This window comes from Panthera pardus, unplaced genomic scaffold, assembly GCF_024362965.1.
Source record: "Panthera pardus isolate Hobbes unplaced genomic scaffold, ASM2436296v1 HiC_scaffold_11, whole genome shotgun sequence".
NCBI lineage: Eukaryota > Metazoa > Chordata > Mammalia > Carnivora > Felidae > Panthera > Panthera pardus.
In genome coordinates, this window is record NW_026526666.1 from 53337996 (window position 1) to 53358996 (window position 21001).

Sequence of the window (21001 nt, forward strand, 5' to 3'; positions counted from 1 at the left end):
GCTATAACAAAGTACCGTAGCTTGGGTGACTTACACGCAGTAGAAAATTTTATTTCTCACAGTTCTGGAGGCTGAAAATCTGAGATCATGGTGCCAGCCCAGTCAGGTTCCAATGAGCACCCTCTTCTGAGTAGCAGACTGCCAGCTTCTCATTGTATACGCACATGGCAGAAACAGGGATCCACCCTTGTGACCTAATCACCTCCCCAAAGTCTTCTCTTCTAATACTTTCATACTGGGGGTTAAGATGTCAACATATGAATTTGGCGGAGGGTGGGGGGGACACAAATGTTCCACTCATTGCAGTTGAACCTACCTAAGACACCCATGTAGAGACTAGTTATCCAAGTTGCCTTCAAGTTTCTTGTCCACGGTCACCACACTTGCACATATGGAAATTGGGACTAGAACCTAAATCTTATGGCAACAGGTCCAGTGCTTTTTGCAGGGCCCCAAACTGCTTCTCAGTCCCTCAGTTTAACAAGTGTTTCTTCAGGGCCCGTTTCATCGGGCTCTAAGGATGGCAAGAGGGCTTGCATTGCTGTCTTCTCTCAAAGGACTTAGAGTTTATTTGATCAAAATTTGTGTACATGTGAAATGGCTGCAAGCATCAATTGTATTTTCGTGAAGTGTTTTAGGAATGTAGAGAAAGGAGAAATTGTGGGCTGTTCATTGGGGAAATTTTCATGGAGGAGGCCTGCGGGCGTTCATGGATGCTCTACAACAAATAAAATAACTAAGAAGGTAACCCTTTTGAGCACCTAGTCTGTGTTGGGCACTGTGTGAGGTACCTCTCATACTTTCCTTCATTTAGGCCCCATTATCCTCTGAGGTTGGTGTTATTACTGTCCACGTTGCTGATGAGAAGATCAGTGTTCAGAGGAGTGGAAGGCACACTTGTCCAAGGCACATGGTAGGAGCAAAGACAATGTTGAACATAGGAGGACACCAGTGTCTCAACTCTTAACCGCTATTGTACAGATTTTATAGTAAGTAGATTTAAAAATCTAACTTAAAATTTTTTAATGTTATTTATTACAAAATTTTTAAAAAATGTTTCTCATCTTTGAGAGAGACAGAGTGCAAGCAGGGTAGGGGCAGAGAGAGAGAGGGAGACACAGAATCCGAGGGAGGCTCCGGGCTCTGAGCTGTCAGCACAGAGCCCGATGCCGGGCTCAAACCCACAGACTTTGGGATCATGACCTGTGCCAAAGTTGGATGCTTAGGGGCACCTGGGTGGCTCAGTCAGTTAGGCATCCGACTTCAGCTCAGGTCATGATCTCATAGTCTGTGGGTTTGAGCCCGGCGTCGGGCTCTGTGCTGACAGCTCAGAGCCTGGAGTCTGCTTCGGATTCTGTGTCTCCCTCTCTCTCTGCCCCTCCCCTGCTCATGCTCTGTCTCTCTCTGTCTCAAAATAAATAAAAACATTAAAAAAAAAGTTGGATGCTTAACTGACTGAGCCACACAGGTGCCCCTAATTTTTTTTAATTTTAAAGAGAGAGGTAGATCGGTAGAGAGAGAGAGCGCGTGCACACATGATATGGGGAGAGGGGCAGAGGAAGAGAGAGAATCTTAAGCAGTCTCCACACTCAGTGTGGAGCCTGACACGGGGCTTGATCCCACGACCCCAAGAGCATGACCCAAGCTGAAATCAAAAGTTGAACGCTCAACAGACTAAGCCACCCAGATGCCCCCAAAATCTGACTTCTTACAAATATATGTAAAAATGTGTCTAGGTCTCTAAAACAAAAAAGCAATTAGAGTTCCCCTTTCCCTTAACATGTTGGCAGACTTGTGGGATAGAACAGAGAAAGGGGATCTATTATGTTCTAAGCTCTCACTTTATAAAACAAAATTCTGGGGGCACCTGGGTGGCTCAGTTGGGTAAGTGTCTAAAGCTTTTAAAGAGACCCAGGCTTTGTGGCCTAATATTTTGGGGACAATCTGCTTCAGGAAGTTGAGATGACACAGCTTTGTTCTCTAAGCCATTGAGGGAGGTGATCCAGGATGAGAGCTCATCTCCCTGCATAAGTTTGTAGAGCTATCAAATACGGTTTACCATATTTACTTTCTAGAACTTTTATTCAGTGTCCTTTTTATACATACATATTTACAGTACAAAAATGTTTCTGTGCTCATTTTAAAGTGTTTTTTCCCCAATGCCCTATGTCCTACATCAGCAGTTTCTGTCAGCACGTGGTACTTGGCCAGCATAGTGCTGGTTGGTGCATCCTTCCCCGCTGGGGTTGCCAAGTGTACAACATGGAGGAAAAAGGCTTCAAGCAATTGGTGGAGAAATAGGCAACATTAGGTCACTGGGCTCAAAGGAGGGGATAAGAAGAAGCTGGAAAATTAAGTGGAGGGTCTACAAGAACCGTTTAATTAGTTACTTTTTTTATTGTAATGAAATATGTATAACACAAAATATGCCATTTTAACTATCCTTAAGTGTACAGTTTAGTGACAATAATTATCGAAAAAGTTGTGTAGGGGTGCCTGGGTGGCTCAGTTGGTTGCATGTCTGGTTCTTGATTTTGATTTGTGAGATCAAGCCCCATGTCTAGCTCTTCTCTTTCTCTCTTTCAAAAATAAATAAATAAACATAAAAAAAGAAAGAAAATGTTGTGTAACTACTACATGATCTATTTCCAAAACTTTTCCATCTCCCCAAACAGAAACTCCATACCTATCAAGCAAAAATTTCTTATTATGCCTTCCTCCCGCCCCTGATAAACACTAATATACTTTCTGTCTTTATGAATTTGCCTATTCCAGATAGACAGTATTCTAGATAGAAATATTCCAGATATTTCATATGCTCATACATTTCATAAAATATTTTTCCTTTTGTGTCTGACTTATTTCAAAGTTCATCCATATTGTAGCATGTATCAGAACTTCATTCCTTTTTATGGCTGGATTTTCTATTGTACATATATATCACGTTTTGTTTATCCATTTATTTGTGGATGGACACTTGGATTGTTTCTACGTTCCGGCCATCGTGAATAATGTTGCAATGAACACTGGCATACAAATGCCTGTTTGAGTCCCTCTTTTCAATTCTTTTGAGTACATACCAGGAGTGGAATCGCTGGGTCATAGGGTAATTCTATGTTTAACTTTTTGAGAAACTGCCGAACTATTTTCCACAGGGACGACACCATTTTACATTCCCAGGGCCCAGCCAACAGAAGGTGAAGCAATGCTCTTTGGAATGGCCCATGGGGTCCAGGTTGGACAGGCAGGCATACTGGCTCATGGGCAGGAGCAGCAGGGGCTCCACTTCTGGGGGTGGTAGGTGGTTCCATATTTCTCTTATTTGCAAAGTCCTAGCTATAATCCAAGGCTTCAGGGGTCTGTCCACCATGTACTAGAGCTTGAGGTAAGTGGAGTGTTCATTCCTTAGTTCCTCCAGCTTTGGCTGCAGCAGGATATCCTTCTTGGTCCGATTGGCAAAGAGCAGTTGGCATATGGTGTAGTCATCCAGGTCCTTCATGATGTCACAGATCACCTGCAGCATCCCTCAGATGCTTTGGGATGCCGGTTCCTCCCATAGTCACACCAACAGACTTCACCATCTTGATGACAAGGTTAGATTTATTGTCTGGACAGATGGCCTTTGCCTGGGTAGACTAGCAGCCCATTTGAGCCCTGGAACGTAATCAATGATGTCTTCCATCTTCATGGTTTCCTGGTACTGGGACATCTTTCCTTCTAGCGGGAAACTTGGGATGGATGCCTTTACAGAAAATCTTGGTGACCAAACGCACTAAGCCCTTGTCATCATGGCCAGAGATGAGTATATAGGGCGAATGACCAGGTTTTGGTGGATTTGAGTCAATAGTAGATGTGCTGGCCAAAGGGGAGGCCTAGAATGTGATGGGGTTATAGCAGGATGAAGTAGAACCACTGGGTGTCATGGCCAATATTCTCCTTGTTGATGAGCCACAGTGGGTACTTGATATCCAGGCTTTTAAGGTGATATCCAATAGTGGATAGCTGAGCAGGCTATAGAGGAACCAGACTGGGGAGAGCACCACATGCCCCAGTATTCTCAGCTGGGCCTTGTGGTGGTGTCTGCTGTCCAGGCCAAGACAGTTGGGCTGCCTCTTTTCACTTCCTTAATAATATCCTTTGATGCACAAAAGTTCTTAATTTTGATGAAGTTCAATTTATCTATTTTTTCTTTTGTTTCTCATTTGATGTCTTATCTGAGAACCCATTGCCACACCCAGAGTCACCAAATTTATCCCTATATGTTCTTCTAAGAGTTCTATGGTTCCGTTTCGAGTTAATTTTTGTATATGATGTGAACTAGGGGTCCAACTTCATTCTTTTGCACGTGGAAATCCGGTTGTGCCAGCATTATCTGTGGAAAAGACTAATTTTCCCCTGTTGAATGGACTTGGCATCTCTGTGGAAAATAAATTGGACATAAATGTAGGGGTTTATATCTGGACTCTCAATTCTTTCCATTGGTCTATATGTCTATCCTTATGTCATTATCACACGGTTTTGATTACTTTAGCTTTGTAGTAAGTTTTGAGACCAGGAGGTGTGAGTCCTCCAACTCTGATCTTTTTTAAGACTATGTTATGTATTCTGGGCCCCCTGCAACCATACGAATTTGAGAATAGGTTTTTCCATTTCTGCAAAAAAGGCTGTTAGAATTTTGATAAAGATTGTGTTGAATCTCTAAACCACCTTGGGGAATATTGCCATCTTAACAATATTAAGTCTTCCAATCCATGAACATGGATGTCTTTCCATTCATAGCCATACCTTGGAAATATTGTGGTTTTGTTTCCAGACCACCACAATAAAGCAAATATCACAATAAAGCAAGTCAAATGAGTTTTTTGGTTTTGCAGTGCATATAAAAGTTATGTTTACACTAGACTGTAGTCTATTAAGTGTGCAATAACATTGTGCCTAAAAAACCCAATGTATATACCTTAATTAAAATATACTGTATTGCTATAACTGACTGAGCCACCCAGGCGCCTCTGATTTTCTTTTTTTAAAAGGCTTTACATGTTTTTATTTATTTTTGAGAGAGAGAGAGAGAAAGAGAGAAAGATCAAGCTACCACAATCATGGCAGGGGCAGAAAGAGAGGGAGACACAGAATCTGAAGTAGGCTCTGGGCTGTCAGCACAGAGCCTGATGCGGGGGTCGAACTCATGAACCGTGAGATCATGCCCTGAGCCGAAGTCTGATGCTTAAATACACTGAGCCCCCCAGGTGCCTACATTGATTGATTTTCTTAATGTTAAACTACTCTTGCATTCTTAAGAAAAATCCCACCTGGTCATGGCATATAATCCTTTTAATATGCTGTTAGATTTGGTTTCCAAGTATTTTGTTGAGGCTTTTTGCATTCATGAGGGATATTGGCCTGTAATTTTCTTTTCTTGTGATGTCTTTATCTGCCTTTGGTATTGGAGTAATGCTGGTCTTAAAGAATGACTTAGGAAGTGTTCTCTCCATCATGTTTAAGTGCATCAACTTTGGAGGCAGGTGGTGTAGATTTTAATTCTTCCTCTGCTACCAAAAAGTTTGTAGCAAGTTATTTTGTCATTTACCTTCTCTAAACTTAATTTTCCCTTCTGTAAAATGGGAGTATTAGGAGAATTCATTGGGATCATTCATTGTAAAGCCAGTGGTGTGCTGGTAAATGTTTAACAACCAGCTCTTAGAGGATGTGGAGGTGGAAAACCCTGATTTGGAGTGTTTGCCAATGTCCATGTGCTAACTACTCCTGCCATTACTGGTTTTAAGGTGCAAATAGAGTTAAAGAGACATGCACACAGTCTGTTCTCACATGCCAGTGGGAGCTGACTCCAGGACATTGGTTTGTTTTTTAAGTGTGAAGTACACAATAGGTTATCAATCGATAAATATCATTTTCAGTTGCCTTTAACAAAAATAAAATAAATGAAAATAGGATGATTCCTGCAAAGCAAGATATATAATCTCCCTCTCTATTGCCTTCTGTTCTAAAATATTCTATATTTAATGTTATCCTCGGATAGTGTATCCTCTGTGGAAATCACATTTTATACTCATTTTCTAATTTTAGATCTTGTTATCATTGTTTATACTGAACATAATCACAGGGAGGATGATCCTTGCCCACAAGTCTGTTTGCCCTGCTGGCAACTGGCCGCACCTGGAGGGACTTGTTGCTCCTAACTGCTTAACATACTAACCTTGATGGCTGCAGGGAAACTTAGAAGCATCATTCTGCCTTGGCTCCCTGGTTGCTAAGGTCTTCTGCTTGATATTGGCCCTGGCAGGAATCACCAGCCAGTCCTGGTTTCCCTGGAAGGCACACATAGATTGCCCAACTGCCACCATTGGGCAAATGACTCAGCAAATGTCATGCCCTCTACACTTTTGCTCAGACCTGGTCTTAAGAAAATTTATGAAGGAAACAAAGACTATCTTACCCTGTCTCCTGGGCACCTAGTGTTAAACCCTTGACTAACTAAGTCACTGTGTTGTCTCATGTTCTTTATCCATCCATCCATCCATCCATCCATCCATCCATCCATCCATGACTTACAGAATGCTTGTGGCTGCATATATGAAGATGCTAGATAGGCCTAGTGTCCATAAACTCACAGCCTGGGATGGGGCCAGGTGGTGTGGAGATAGAGATGCAAATGAATAGTGAGAATAAGGTATGATAAGAAAAAGCACGAACATATATGCAAAGTATTATGGGAAACTAAAGGATGAATTCTGTTTGCCTGGAGGAGCTATGGAGGTTTTTGCAGAGTGTGTGCAGGTAACCAAAGGGTGAAGCAGAGGTTTGGGCCAGATTATGACAGACTTTCTATGCTCAATGTGCCATTAAACTTGATCCTCCAGCAACAGGGAGTCTTTCTTTCCTTTCCTCTTCCATTGCCCTGTATCTTAGGACTTCAAGGCCCTGGTCCCTGCTAATAAAATAATAACCAACTTTTTTAGGGCTTACAGTGTGCCAGATACTGTACTAGGTGCTTTAAATTCATTATTTAACTATCTTCACAACAACCTTCGAAGACAGAAAATATCATCATCCTCGTTTTACAGAAACGTTTTACATAAAACGTTTTACAGTTTTATGAGAAAACTGAGATTTAAAACTCCAGGTCACACAACTGGGAATAGGCAGAGCTATAACCCACTTCTGATTCACAGCCAAGCCTGTGCTCCTAGAAACATGAGCCAGTAGGACTTGGTATCGTTGAGGCATCGGGAAGAGTGGTTCCATCTCCCCAAACCCGCCTCCAAAACTTCCCTACGTTTTATGATACTCATACCTCAAACCCTCTTACCTCCTACCTGGGCTGATAACAACCATCTGAAAGCACCTTGTTTAGGAGACATTCATAGTTATTGGGGAGAAGGGCTTCGGAGGATGTTGATGGCAGTGTCAACTCACCCTCAAGGACTGTGGTTGCTTCTGGGTGATGTTGAATTAACGATTCATCTGCTCATGCATAAGTCACCTAATGCCCCTCCCAAATAACGTAATGTGTTAGCCCAGTTAAAAACACCCACTCAGCTAAATGGACCGTCAGTTCTGTCAACTCCCATTGTACACTCTCTGCAAAAGGAAGCAGGAATTCTCTTTAACCTTGTCAGGCAGAGTTAAATTTATATAAGAAATTAACTTTATATTAAATATGCATATATTTATAGGCATAATTTAACTCTAAAATTGTGTGTACAAATGAATAACCTGAAGCTCAGAAAGATGAAACCACTTGTTCAAGGTCATAGAATCAGTTTTCTTCCTACTATTAAAGGACTCTAACATTGGGGTGGTCTTTAGTCTGTATCCTAGCGAATAACTGCCCTTCTTTTTAATAATGAGACTTGGAATGTCCCTGAAGAAGTATTATTATTTTAGAGATGTGGTGTAGTGAAAAGAGCAAGGGCTCTGAAACCAGGTATTCCTGCATTAAGATTCTAGCGCCTGCTCTGTAGTGGTGTGACCTTTGGCAAATCACCTCACGTCACCTGAAAGGCTGACTGTGGGAATTGCAGCAGATGACTGGCTCCTGGGGTACCTCAGTACGGGTTAGTCCTTTCCAGCTCTCCTCAGTGTAACACGAATGGACATCTCCAGCCATCTCAAGCAAATTGGTTACATACACAATACATTCTTAGAGGTATGTTAACTCATTTTAATCAAAATAAATTCCTGACGTGGTATTTTGAAGGGCAATTTGGGGAAGGTATTGTGAAACTAGGCAAGTTATACAGCTCCCACAAGGTGGGACTCAGCAGACCAGTCAGGGAGGCCCATGACCCGTGAGACTTTTGGGGAGGAAAGAGAAACGCTGCTGTATTGGGGACACAAAATATCTGGTCACATAACACAGGGATAGATGGAAGGAGAAATAGTAATAGAAGGCATCAGAGGACAGATTTCCAGAGAATGATGCCCATAGTACATGCTGTGTGAATGTGGGGGAGAGAGACCAGTTGCAAGGGGCCAAGAAACCCACCATGATGCCCCTCCTGCATTCTCTCCTGCTTTTGTCCCCCCATAGCACTTTGGGTTTCTCTTAGAGTCACCAGTGCACTTACCTCTTTGTAACAAGGTGGAGAAAATGTCACTATCTTTTTTTTTTAAGTTTATTTATTTTATTGAGAGAGAGAAAGAGAGAGTGAGCAAGGAAGGGGCAGAGAGAGAGGGAGAGAGAGAATCCCAAGCTGGCTCCATGCTGTCAGTGCAGAGCCTGGTGTGGGGCTTGAACCCACGAACTGTGAGATCGTGACCTGGGCCAAAATCAAGAGTCGGACACTCAACTGACTGAGCCACACAGGCACCCCCAGAAAATATCACTATCTCTTAATAACTGGTGCCAAAATTCCTCTTGGAGCTAGAAGCATCTAGGTTTGGAAAGCTGGGTAGAACAGAATCATTTGGAGAGCTTGAGGCAGAGCGTTGAGACTTGAGGACTTGGGTGTTAGAGGAGGGGCCACTTGCTGTGGGTACTACAGGGAGAATGTGCAATCCTTGGGGGCAATCTGGGATGGAGAGCATGAGGAAAAGAGAGGAGGGAGAGCAGGGGGAAAAGGGAGAGAGCGGCTAGCAGTGCACCCTAGCTGTGATTCCTCCCTACCCTTCCCTACGTCTCCAGCGATGACCACCAAACCCAGGCACCTTCATCAAAGGTGAGTGCCTTTGATGAAAAAACTGGGAAGGGGCAGAGTTTCATTGCAACATTGTGCAGGACAGATTAGATGTGAGGAAGTGGAAGTGTCCCTTCGGATGTTATTCCTCTCTTGGAAGGGCTGTATACTTGCAGAGGCCAATGAGGGGTTGGGGTCTCAAACGAAGTTTACCCAGATCTATGAGAGGCAAAGGGGCCTCAGCTGACTTCCGAGTTATATCTCTAATTTCTTTCTCTTTCCTTCTTTACCTTTCCCTCCCCTCCAAAGCTTACCCAGTACAGCACCTGACATATAGTAGGCACTCTGTAAATATTTGTTGTGCTGAATCATGTAAATATTATGTATAGTTTCTGCTGTCGTGGTACCTAAAATTGAGTAAAGACAACACACATGTATTTCACACATAAAAATAAACCGAATTCTAAAAATTCTGGGAAGGAAATAAATACCATCTAAACAGGTTTAATACTTTCCCACCTCTTTGTTTTTTTAGTATCCTTCAAGTTCAACTCATATCTCACCCTCCAGGAAGTCTATCTGGACTTTCAGTGATGTTTCCTGTCTCTGAGATCTTATGCCATTTCCTGTCTGTGTCAGCCATTTGCCACTTGATCATTTATTTTTCAAATGGATGTTTTGCCTTTTCCTCTATATACTGCAGTCTCTGAGGACCACCCTTGCTAAGGGCCTAGTATAGTATCCTGTACACATAGTTGTTCAATTGATTGTTACTGATCGTATGTATCTTGCATCAGACTCTCAGAAACTGAAGAATTTATTATGTACTTAGCACATCCTGGTACTGAATAAATATTGTTGAATTGAGTTGAATTGTTGGCTGCCACAGACCTCTGAGAATCTCTGATTCCTCGATCTCACCCTCCTGCCAGAATAAGAGAAGATTAGAACTTGGGAAGAGATCAAATCTAATTCTTGTTAAGCTATAATTTTTTTTCCTACTGCTTTGGGGCATGTAATTTAGGCTTTGTACTCCAAATGAAAATATGATTTATTGGCCAGTCACTTTCACATGGATGCTATGAGGTTAAAAAAATAAAGATGCACAGAATTTTGATGCTGACAGATATTATCAACTCAGAAGTATGAGCTCAGAGAGGTCAAACAGACTGCCTTATGTTTCCTCGGTTTGTTGCAGAGCTCACTGAGCATTTGGGTCCCACACTTTCTGGTTCGTTGGCTTTCCAGGCTCTATTCTTGGTTGTCAGAATAGCATTTCTTCATAGTGTTTTCATTATTAATGCAGCATACTAAGTCCTTGGGGTGGAATAAGCCTCATTATTAGAGCTAGTAAGTCAGGCCAAGGCAATCTGATATTCTTATAAAATCAAATATATTTTGAAGTAAAGAATCCTGGAGCTCACTACCTTTATCCTACCTATATATAACATCATATATATACACCCTGTAAGTGGACACTTCTGCGTGGACATTCATTATAACAGTTTTATTGATTCTGTTGTACTGCTGTTAATTACATGAACCACAAAAACCTTCAGTTAAATTAAGCCATAATAAATAAGATTAATAACTCTGCTCTGTATATTGAGTGTTTTTACAAGAAACAATGTTCATCTTTTCAGAAATTACTACATTGACGCCTTGTAAAATAATTATATCAGATATGTGGACTTTTTTTTTTAGTAAAAAAGCTTTTGCGTGTCTTCTAATAACTAATGGTGTGAACTACGATTAATTATCCTCATGATAACCCTATGAAGTGGACATTATGATCTTCCTCACTTACAGGCGAAGAAAATCAAAGCTTATGGAAATTTGGTATCTTGCCCAAGATCCCACAGTAGGGGAGGCCGACACTGAATGCGATAAGATATATGTACTTAGCACAGTGCTGGGCAGATAGTGTGTTGAATAAACGCAATTGGAAAAGTCAGCATGAAGGGAAAATCAGTGAAAAGGAAGACAAAAGCTGTTTTGAAGGTGGTACATAAAGTATATATTAAAAGTTCCTGTATATAAGAATGCCTGGATGGCTCAGTCGGTCAAGCGTCCGATTTTGGCTCTGGTCACGATCTCACAGTTCGTGAATTTGAGCCCCGTGTTGGGCTCTGTGCTGACAGCTCAGAGCCTGGAGCCTGTTTCAAATTTTGTCTCCCTGTCTCTCTGCCCTTCACCTGCTTGTGCTCTGTCTCTCTCTCTCAAAAATAAATAAATATTTAAAAATAAAAAAAAAAAGAAGTTCCTGTATATAAAACATGTATGACTAAAATTTGATTCTGAGCTTCCTAACAATCAGCAGGACAAATACAATCAGTTATATGAGTGGTAAGTAACCTTGCCCAAGAGAAGTATAAATATCTGGAGCTCAGACCTAAAGGCCTTTTTTTTTTTTTTCAATATATGAAGTTTATTGTCAAATTGGTTTCCATACAACACCAGTGCTCATCCCAAAAGGTGCCCTCCTCAATACCCATCACCCACCCTCCCCTCCCTCCCACCCCGCATCAACCCTCAGTTTGTTCTCAGTTTTTAACAGTCTCTTATGCTTTGGCTCTCTCCCACTCTAACCTCTTTTTTTTTTTTTCCTTCCCCTCCCCCATGGGTTTCTGTTAAGTTTCTCAGGATCCATATAAGAGTGAAACCATATGGTATCTGTCTTTCTCTGTATGGCTTATTTCACTTAGCATAACACTCTCCAGTTCCATCCATGTTGCTACAAAGGGTAAGGGTCTTTTTTTCAAGACACAGCATTTAACCTCCTATGAGAACCTTGGAGGATGAGGCAAACTCACCGTGGAATAGATGGGATGGCTGTTAGAAGCCTGGAAAAAGTACCAGCCAACCTGAGTGAGGTGGAGATGCCTGAGTTGCCCTGGCAGAAGGCAGAAGAAGGATTAAGAACTTGAGGGAAAGGGCATGCTAGAGTGGAAAGGCCAGAGGCCCACGAGAGGATTGTTTCATGAGAGACCCAAAGGATACACCATTTACCAAGACGATTAAGAATGTACTGCAGAGAGGTACCAGTGTCACTAAGAAGTCACTCCTGAAGACCTGGGCTTAAGGTAGGAGAATAGTCCCAGAGCTGGGCTCCTTAATGGCCATGGGCATAATGGGGCTCCCTCTAAGAAACAGAGACCAATTGGAAGCATTTACCTATCAGAAGCCATGAGGCCACAATACCATAATAACCAGTAGAGTCAGAGGGCCAGCCAAGGGTGTGGTCTGCAGGAATTACAGAGAGGGTAAACAGCTCATAGTGTCCCAAGGGACAAATGTGTAGAGGACAAAAGTACTACATAAAATCTAAAAAAGAGAGGGCCTATGATCACGTGGTCCTGTGGTCATATATACCACATATGACACCACATAAAGCAGCAGACCTTGTAGAGTGCTGGCAGGCCTTGCAAAGGCACATCTGAAGTGACAGATCAGAAACAACCCTCTGAGAGACTCGGTTGTCTTCCTGTAGGATATGCTTTAAATCAGAGACCTCTGTATGACAGTGTGTCCACACCTAGAAGAATGAATGGATCCAGGAACAAAGGAATCAGAGTAGGAGTGGTGCCATTTACCATCACTCCTATTGACTCACTGGGGAACTTTGTCCACATTCTGGTCTCTTCAAGTGTTAGGGGTCTTGGACCCTAAACATGGTGTACTCTTGTCAGGGGATGTAACAAGAGTCCCATGGAATTATGAATCATAGCTGTCACCAGGGCCCTTTGGATTCCTCATCTCCAGGGACCAGCAGGGGAAAAGAGTCACCATCATGGCAGGGAGAATCCATCCTCATCAGTAGGAGGAAGTAGAGTTCCTTTTACACATGTAGCTAGGGAAGAATGTGTGTGGTGCCCAGGAGAACACAAGGTCCTGGCACTCTGTTTCTCCACTGGAACTGTGATTGGAAGTGGATAGCACTCCTGGCCTGAGGAGGGTATGACTGCAAAGGGCTCAGCCCTCTCGAGGGTGAGATTTGGGTCATGTCACCAGGTAAGCCACCAGGACCTGCCAAAGTAATAGTTAAGAATGAGGGGAATTTAGAATAGAACAGAAAACAAACAAACAAACAGAATGGACAGAAGAGGGAGAGGATGTGAACCAGCTGTGGCTCTGAGACCAACGGCAGTGACCTGGCCATAGTTTGCCTCATTAACCCCCCTTTTCTAAATTTCCCTGCAGACAGACAGATCCACAGACCTGTGGAGGTCCTGCTCCCTGAACCTGCTATAGAAGTTGGCCTGAGCAGTGCAGTGGGTAGAATGTAGCCTCTATGAAAGTGCACTGCCCAGATCTCCTCCTATGGGCGGCATGACTGACCGAGAGTTCCAGCTTTTCCCCTATGCATCCATTGCTACGTTTGTGTAGGGACTAGGCTTCCCATGCCAATGACTGAGCATGGCAAGCATACTAAGGCAGGCTAGTTCCAGTGAACAATGGCCACTTTGGCTTGAGGACTCCCAAGTGGCTTACCCAAGGTTTTCTTGGAAATGCGTTCTTTCTATCCCAACTTCCCTTTCCTCCTCTTTTCTTCCACAGATATCGGAGCTGCATCATGGTCTGGAGTTGAGTCTTCCCTCGCCTTCTTTTGCTTCCTCCCCAGTAAATCTCTTGCTTATCTAATCCTGTCTTACTTGCTTCTTTCTTCTTTTAAATGAGAGAGAGAGAGAGAGAGAGAGAGAGAGAGAGAGAGAGAGAGAGAGACACGGAGAGAGAATCCCAACCGGGCTCCATGCTGTTAGCGCATAGCCTGACATGGAGCTTGACCTCACAAACTGTGAGATCATGACCTGAGCTGAAATCAAGAGTTGGACACTTAATCCACTGAGCCACCCAGGTGCCCTCTTACTTGCTTCTTGAAGGACCTAAACTAATGTGTGTTCTCCAGTTAATGACTGGCTAATTTAGTACAGTCCATACACCTTAATGGAGTTAAACTGTGAGTTTGTATATACCCGCTTTCTTAGTCTTCATAAACATTTACTGAGGTAAATGGGCTGGGTAGTATTATTCAGATTTTACATTTGAGGAAACTGAGTATTAATTTAGGAACTTTCCTGGGGTACCCAGCTAGTAAGTGGCAGGGCTGAGCTGAAATTCAAACTTAGATCTCACTCCAAAGTCACCTTTGCTACTCAGCCTTTGGACAGTTGGGCTAAGGGCAGAGTTGATAGCTTAAGAGAATCGAAGTTTCTAAGGAAGATGAACCTCATGTTTTAACAGGAGCGAGCTGAGGTAGTTCTCCAAATCAGGACTAAGGTATATCTCCAGCAATAATTTTAGGGTAGTACTAATGCTGTTATCAAATACATGATAGAGGCATCAATGTTCTGGAAAGTAATCCCTCAAAAATTTTAGCCTGGAAAGGTTTTAAGGTGGGTGCTCACAATCATACATATATGATTCACTGGATTTTATCTTTTTTCTTTCTCTGAATTATACTTTTATAACAAATATCTGCTGAACTTTTATGGCATGCATGATTCCTCTCAGGCAAAAATTACATACATTCCTTTTCCTTCCCCATTACATTTAATCAGGCTCTTTTTTCTTACTTTCAGTGTGTCATTATCAGTATTATTTTTTTTTTAGTGTTTATCTTATTATTTATTTTGAGAGAGACAGAGAGAGCATGTGCAGGGGACGGGCAGAGAGAGAAGGAAAGAATCCCAAGTGCCTGAGTATTATTGATGGCCTACTGTTTTCATGGCACTAAGAAATGAGAAAGGATCTCTTTCCTGTAAGTGTAATAATTTCCCCACCTTAGAAGGAGACTAATTCAATGGATTAGAGACCACATAGGAAAGAATTGTCCAGTTACCATCTTAGTTTAGAGGGAAAAGACCTAACATTTTATTTTAGTTTTTCTTTCTTTTCTTTTTTTTTTTTTTTTGGAGAGTGGGATGAAGGAAAGGGAGAGATTATTAAATAAAAGCCATTTATGGAATAATATAGTTTCAATATAAATAACAAAAAGTTTCAGACACTTTGGAGCATCCATTGAAAATTCAGGTGGATTAAATATTGGATATTTAAAGCATTGAGCTGTATAAAACCTAGAGTAATATAGAAAAAACATTTGAGTCATCCTCCCTCATTCTGTCTCTTAAATATTTTTTCCTCCTTAGCATATATCACTATCTGACATTATTCTAATTACTTACTCATTTACTTGTTTTCAACTATCCTCACCAACTAGGAACCTTTTCTGTCTTGTTTCACTGCTGTATTCACAGTGCAGAATAGAGACAGGCACATAATTTGGTATTCAAGAAATATTTGTTGTATTCGTTTGTCTAACCTAGGGAAAGAGGATGGTTTCCTAGAGAATCACGGATGACAGCATAATGCAAACAAACAACCCACAGTAATCAATATACTTCACTATAAGAAAATGGAAAATTTTTACAAGCATTTTTTTTAGAGTAAATAGTATGCTGGAAAAATATATATCAAAAGTAGGACAGAAACATTGCTATCTTTATTAGAGATATCATTATTACAAATTGCTAGAAGATACTATGATCCCTGTAGATATCAGGTAAAGAATGAAAACAGAATTTCTCCTGCCTACTCCATAGACACACATTGATAAACTAAAAGAAAAATGAAAAATAGAAACTAGTGAGAAAGCACATGGAAAATTATTAATCTCTTTAATAATCATGGAGATTCATGGGTACCTGGGTGGCTCAGTCAGTTAAGTGTTGGACTTTGGCTCAGGTCATGATCTCGTGGTCTCTGAGTTTGAGCCCCACGTGGGGCTCTGTGCTGAAAGCTCAGCCTGGAGCCTGCTTTGGATTCTGTGTCTCTCTCTCTCTCTGCCCCTCACCCGCTCATGCTCTGTTTCCTTCTCTTTCAAAAAATGAATGAACATTAAGAAAAAAAAAAACAAAAAAAATCATGGAAATTCACAATTAAAAGTAAAAAAAAATTAAACATTAAAGATGTAAATATTTATTTACTTATTTTATTTTATTTTATTTTATTTTATTTTATTTTATTTTATTTTAAAGTAAGCTCTGCACGCAATATGGGGCTCAAATTCAGAACCCTGAGATTAAGAGTTGTATGCTTTACTGACTGAGCCAGCCAGGCACCCCAAAGATATAAATCATTTTAAAATGATAATGTTCATTCTTGCAGAACTTGACATTGTGTATGTTTTTTAGGACAGTGTAAATTTTTGGAAACTTCCTGGAAAGTGACTTGCCAATATGAATCTATGATCAGGAATCTAAAAATATGCAGTCCATTTAACTCAATAATTCCATTTCTGCGAATCTCTCCTAATGGCCTAAATAGTATATATTTAATTATTATTTAAGTTATTTGCATGAGGAAATCTATTAGTTATGAAGACTTCAGTAGTAACAGAAAAATGCTCATATATTGAAATAAATTTAAGGAACAATTTGTAAAATTACATGCACACCGTGATCATACTTACATTAAAAATATGGCTAGTGAAAAAAATAACTGGAAGAAAATATATAATATGGTAAGCATATTTATATTAGGGCTGCAAAATTACAGAGATTTTATCTGTCTTCTCTAATTTCCAAGTTTTTGTAATTGAATTTCATCATCTTTACAATGGCATTTTAGTTTTGTTTAGTACAACCTTTTAAAGGCAAACCTTATTGTTTGAATCTATTTCCCCATTGTAATCTAATCTTTTCCAGAGACATAGACTGGTGAGCAAACACTCTTAATGAAGATTTACGTGTGAAACCCATGTGTATGATTGCTGGTTGGATGGAGTGGGTTTTTTTGAGAATTTCCCAATAAGAGGGTTAGTTCAATTTAGATGAATGTTTGTAGCGGGCTTGCAGATTTCATGCCACATGTTACCAATTAGAAGGGGATGTGTGTAGTCCTCCTTCTATACTGTTCTCTGCTTCATATGTTCCTTATAGGGTAACTGTACAATTTTTTTTTCTATTTTGAAACATAAGATTGAATTCCTCATCCAATTTAGTTGGTGTTCTTGGTCAACCTGTCAACTAATTTGGAAAATTTGGGAGTCACGTGCCGTTCTGCCTTTTGCTTCAGCACCCACATCTAATCAGTCACCGCACAGTCTATTATATCCCCTCAGGCTTTTGACACTTTCATGCTTATCCCTCCTTAGTCTACTGCTTTAATGTTGTTCTTATCACTGGTAGTTTGCGGCTCTACAATGCTGTGGAGATTAATCTTGTCCTCCAATCCATCATCTACCTTATCTTCACATTAGTGGTTCTCAATAGGGGTGGTTTTTGTCCCCCAGGGAACATTTAGAAATGTCTGAAGACATTTTTGGTTGTCATAACTGGACGAGGAGATGGGTGGGTGGGGGGTGGAGGGCATGGAGGAGAAGCGAGGGGGATTGCTACTGGCATCTAGTGGTTAGAGGACAGAGATGCTGCTGAACATCCTGCAATACACAGGACAGCACCACATAACAAAGAATATTCTAGCCCCAAATGTCAATAGTGCTGAGGCTGAGAAACCCTGCCCTAGGGTGATTCTTGTAAAATGTAAACCTGCTTAAATACCTAAAGAACACACTATATTTTTCAGGCAAGATTTTTGCATGACTCTTATCTTATTCCCCAGCCACACAAGCATATATGTATTACTGTCTGAATATGCCATGATCCCTCTGGGGCTCCTGTGATTTATCTGCTGCTTATAGCATCTTCTTCCTGACTTCTTCAGGCTAGGTTGGGTAATTCTCCTCTATGACCAGTTTTGGAAGAGCATGAATCACACTGAACGGTCACCCGTCAGTTATGCCACTCCAGTGTGAGAACCAGAGGTCAGGAGCTGGGTGTTTCCCCCCAGAATCCTCAGCACTTAGTGCAATGCCCAGTATGGGGAAATACACTCAGCCAAGGCCCTCTCTCCTTATTCCATGTCGTGAGTCTTTCATAGCAGTCAGATTCATTCTTGAGTACAATGGGGTCATTGCTGCTGTCCTGGGCTGGCCTTTATCTTTACTTTTCGCCTTCCCTGAAATGTGGCTCTTTCATGTTTCTGTCTCCATTCATTCACTCCCACCTGTTCTTTAAGGCCCAGCTCAATAAAAATGACTTACCGAGCCCGCCACTGTGCCAGACCTGCATTATCTTCTTTATAAAATGTTTATATATTTTTGAGGGGGGGGGGCTCAGTGAGAGAGGGAGACACAGAATCCAAAGCAGGCTCCAAGATCTGAGTTGTCAGCACAGAGCCCGACCTGGGGCTTGAACCTGCAAACTGTGAGATCATAACCTGAACCGAAGTCAGATGCTTAACCTACTGAGGAACCCAGGCACCCTGGGGCTGCATTATCTTAGTTCACCTTCAGCATAATCCCTGTAAGGAAGGTATATCCCAATTTAACAGGTGAGGAATGTGATGTGAACAGCCCTGAGTTGCAGGTGAGGCAATACATGCACACAAACACCCACAAATGGAGACAGCTGGGGCCACAACCCTCCCTGCTTGCTTCTCCTGTCCTCTCTGTTAACTCTTCTATCTCCTTCCAGAAGGCAGTTTGGAGATCTTTTAGTCTGCCCCTCAACTTTTATGAGTAACCTGTAACTTGTTTATGGTATCACAGGTGGCTAATGGTGGGAGCCAGACCTAAAATCTAGAACTCAAGAATCAAGTGCTCTTTTCACTCACCAGGAACCACACTGGCACTTCTTGCTCAGTATGAGGTAAGTCTTAGTAGTCCCCCAAGTTATCAGGAACCCTCCAGCAGGATTAGCTGGGCAGGTGGGGCAGTCTTAGTCCACAGTGACTGAACTGCAGAAGCCTGACCTCATGCCTAGGAGGATTTTCCCGGGGAAGGCACTGGATTGTTTCAAGCTTGGGAGTGGAACAGATTTGAAATTTTAAAAGCTCACTGTAGAAAATTAAATAGAGACTGTAGTCTCTTCTATTCTCTAACTGTTGGAACAGTTAGAGAAGTGAAAGGACTAGAGATTCCTTGGAAGTAAAATTGTCAGGATCTGACTGTAGACTGCCTACGGGATATGAATCCTGGCTGTAGTGTGACTTTAAGATACATAAGCCTCAATTTGTTTTCTCATAGCTAAAACGAGGATAATACCTACTTTGAGAGATTATTAGTAAAAAATGAAAAGTGCTGAATACATGAATACATTAGGTATCAACAAATGTTTTTTTTTTTTTTTTTTTAATTTAAAAGAGCTCTTTAAATAGGGCATGGGTTGGATCTGAAGTACCTTGTCTATGTCAAATAAAATTTGTTCTTAAGTTCCTGCTAGTCAGGTGCTCTACAGCTCATCTCTTATTCTGTCGCGACGAGGGGCAGAGGACTGTGATCAAAGCATCGCGGTGCAGGAGCACATCAAACTTGGGAGGTGTCACCCTATGGCCAAAACCTCACAACAATTTTACTTTTTGCCCTTTCAGACCTCTCCTCCATAGACTGGTATTTCTAGAAGACGCGGTGTAAAGAAGCGAGTGAGGCGGGGGAAGCATGAACGACGCCGAGTGGGAACCGGACGGGAACACTAGTGGCGCTGGTTCTTGGGCGGTAGCTGAGCCCACCACTGGTCTGCAGCCTCCGCCCCCTGTTTCTTAGGCTGTAGCTCGTGACGTCACGAGGAGGCGGGACCGACTTCGGCCTGGGAGGCGGAGCCAGCGGCGGGGCGGGGCGGGAGCGTAGCGAGGGCAGGCCGCGGCGGCCGCGGAGTAGCTAGCAGCCGCTTCCAGCGCTGGCCTGCGCCCCAGCCCTGATTTCCCATCCCGCGCCCCCTCCTCAGCCCCGGGCGTGCGCTCGCCGGGGCCCTTCGGGGCTGGCCGCTGAGCTAGCAGGCCGCCGGACCTGCGCAGCGACCCGGAGCACCCTCCGGCCCAGGCGCACACGGAAGTGGTGAGTGTCACGGAGGGGAGGTGGAGAAGCCTGTGGCGGCCGCCGACGGCCGGGCGAGGGGCGCGGAGCCGGGCGCCGGCGGCCGACGCGGCCGCTGCTCTCTGTTCTTGGGAGTCGCGCACCCCCGGCCGCTCAGCAAGCGGGGCGGTGGACCGAGGGGCCCGGGCGGGCTGGGGGCGTGTGGGTGCGGGCGAGGAAGCGGGGGATTTCCAGCCAAGCGGAGTCTGCTGGCGGCGGGGAGGTTGGGGGGCGGGAGCCCCACGCCAGGATGGGGGGGATGGTTAAGGCTCGCCGCCCCCTCCCCCAGAGCACACACCAAATTTTCATAAACAAGTCTGGAACGCGCTGACATCCTGTTTATACCACCCTGAGATACAGGCGCGGGCTTGAGGTCTGACGTTCTTCGCTCTTGCACCGAGAACTTGACCGCCAGCACTCTGGCATAATTGCTGTTGGGGTAGGGGCGGGAGGAGGTTTTCTCTGGCCTCAGGACGGAGGCCGAGGGTCTTCGCCGTTGTCCTCCTTTGCCATCTCAGCGAGGGAAAGTTTGTGAGATTTGGGGGCATGTCTGGGGCAAGGAGGGGACATCTGTGGACTCAGGAAACGCCCCCTCCCCCTTTAGGGTCTTTTGGGACCGTGGCCTAGCAGCCAGCGAGGAGGGGGAAAGACACATCTTGGGCGAGAGGGCCTGGGAAGAGGAACAGTGAGAGAGAGCGACTGGGGGAAGTGCGAATCCTTCTGTAATGGGACTGAATAACTGAAACTAGGGCTGGTCTCTGGCCTCCTGTCTTACTCCTCAGACCCCATCCGCGCGTGGTCGCCAAGCATCAAAGGGAGATGTCGCTTTAGCAGGACTGGTAAACACCCCTCTCAAGTCACATCCCAAGGTTCTAGGGATGTGGGCTCCTTGGATGTGTGTTCATCACGGAACTTCTTTAGGGAGAATAGATAAAAGGTGTGATTATTGGCAGGT

General features: G+C 43.1%; 1 protein-coding gene and 1 pseudogene across 3 annotated transcripts in view; one reads left to right on the forward strand and one right to left on the reverse strand.

Annotated features, from left to right (window-relative positions):
* The window catches only part of JAK1 (Janus kinase 1), a 239721-nt gene that overhangs the window by 91231 nt on the left and 127489 nt on the right, over nucleotides 1-21001 (forward strand). Inside the window, exon 1 of one of the 3 annotated variants that reach the window (XM_019449013.2) lies at nucleotides 19800-20028. The exons of the other annotated variants lie outside the window; for them this stretch is intronic. The gene's annotated coding sequence lies outside the window, so the exon portion shown is untranslated. Of the gene's footprint in view, nucleotides 1-19799; nucleotides 20029-21001 lie in introns of those variants that run through there. 3 annotated transcript variants of the gene reach the window in all.
* Nucleotides 3143-6362, reverse strand: LOC109266606 (NADH-cytochrome b5 reductase 3-like; annotated as a pseudogene).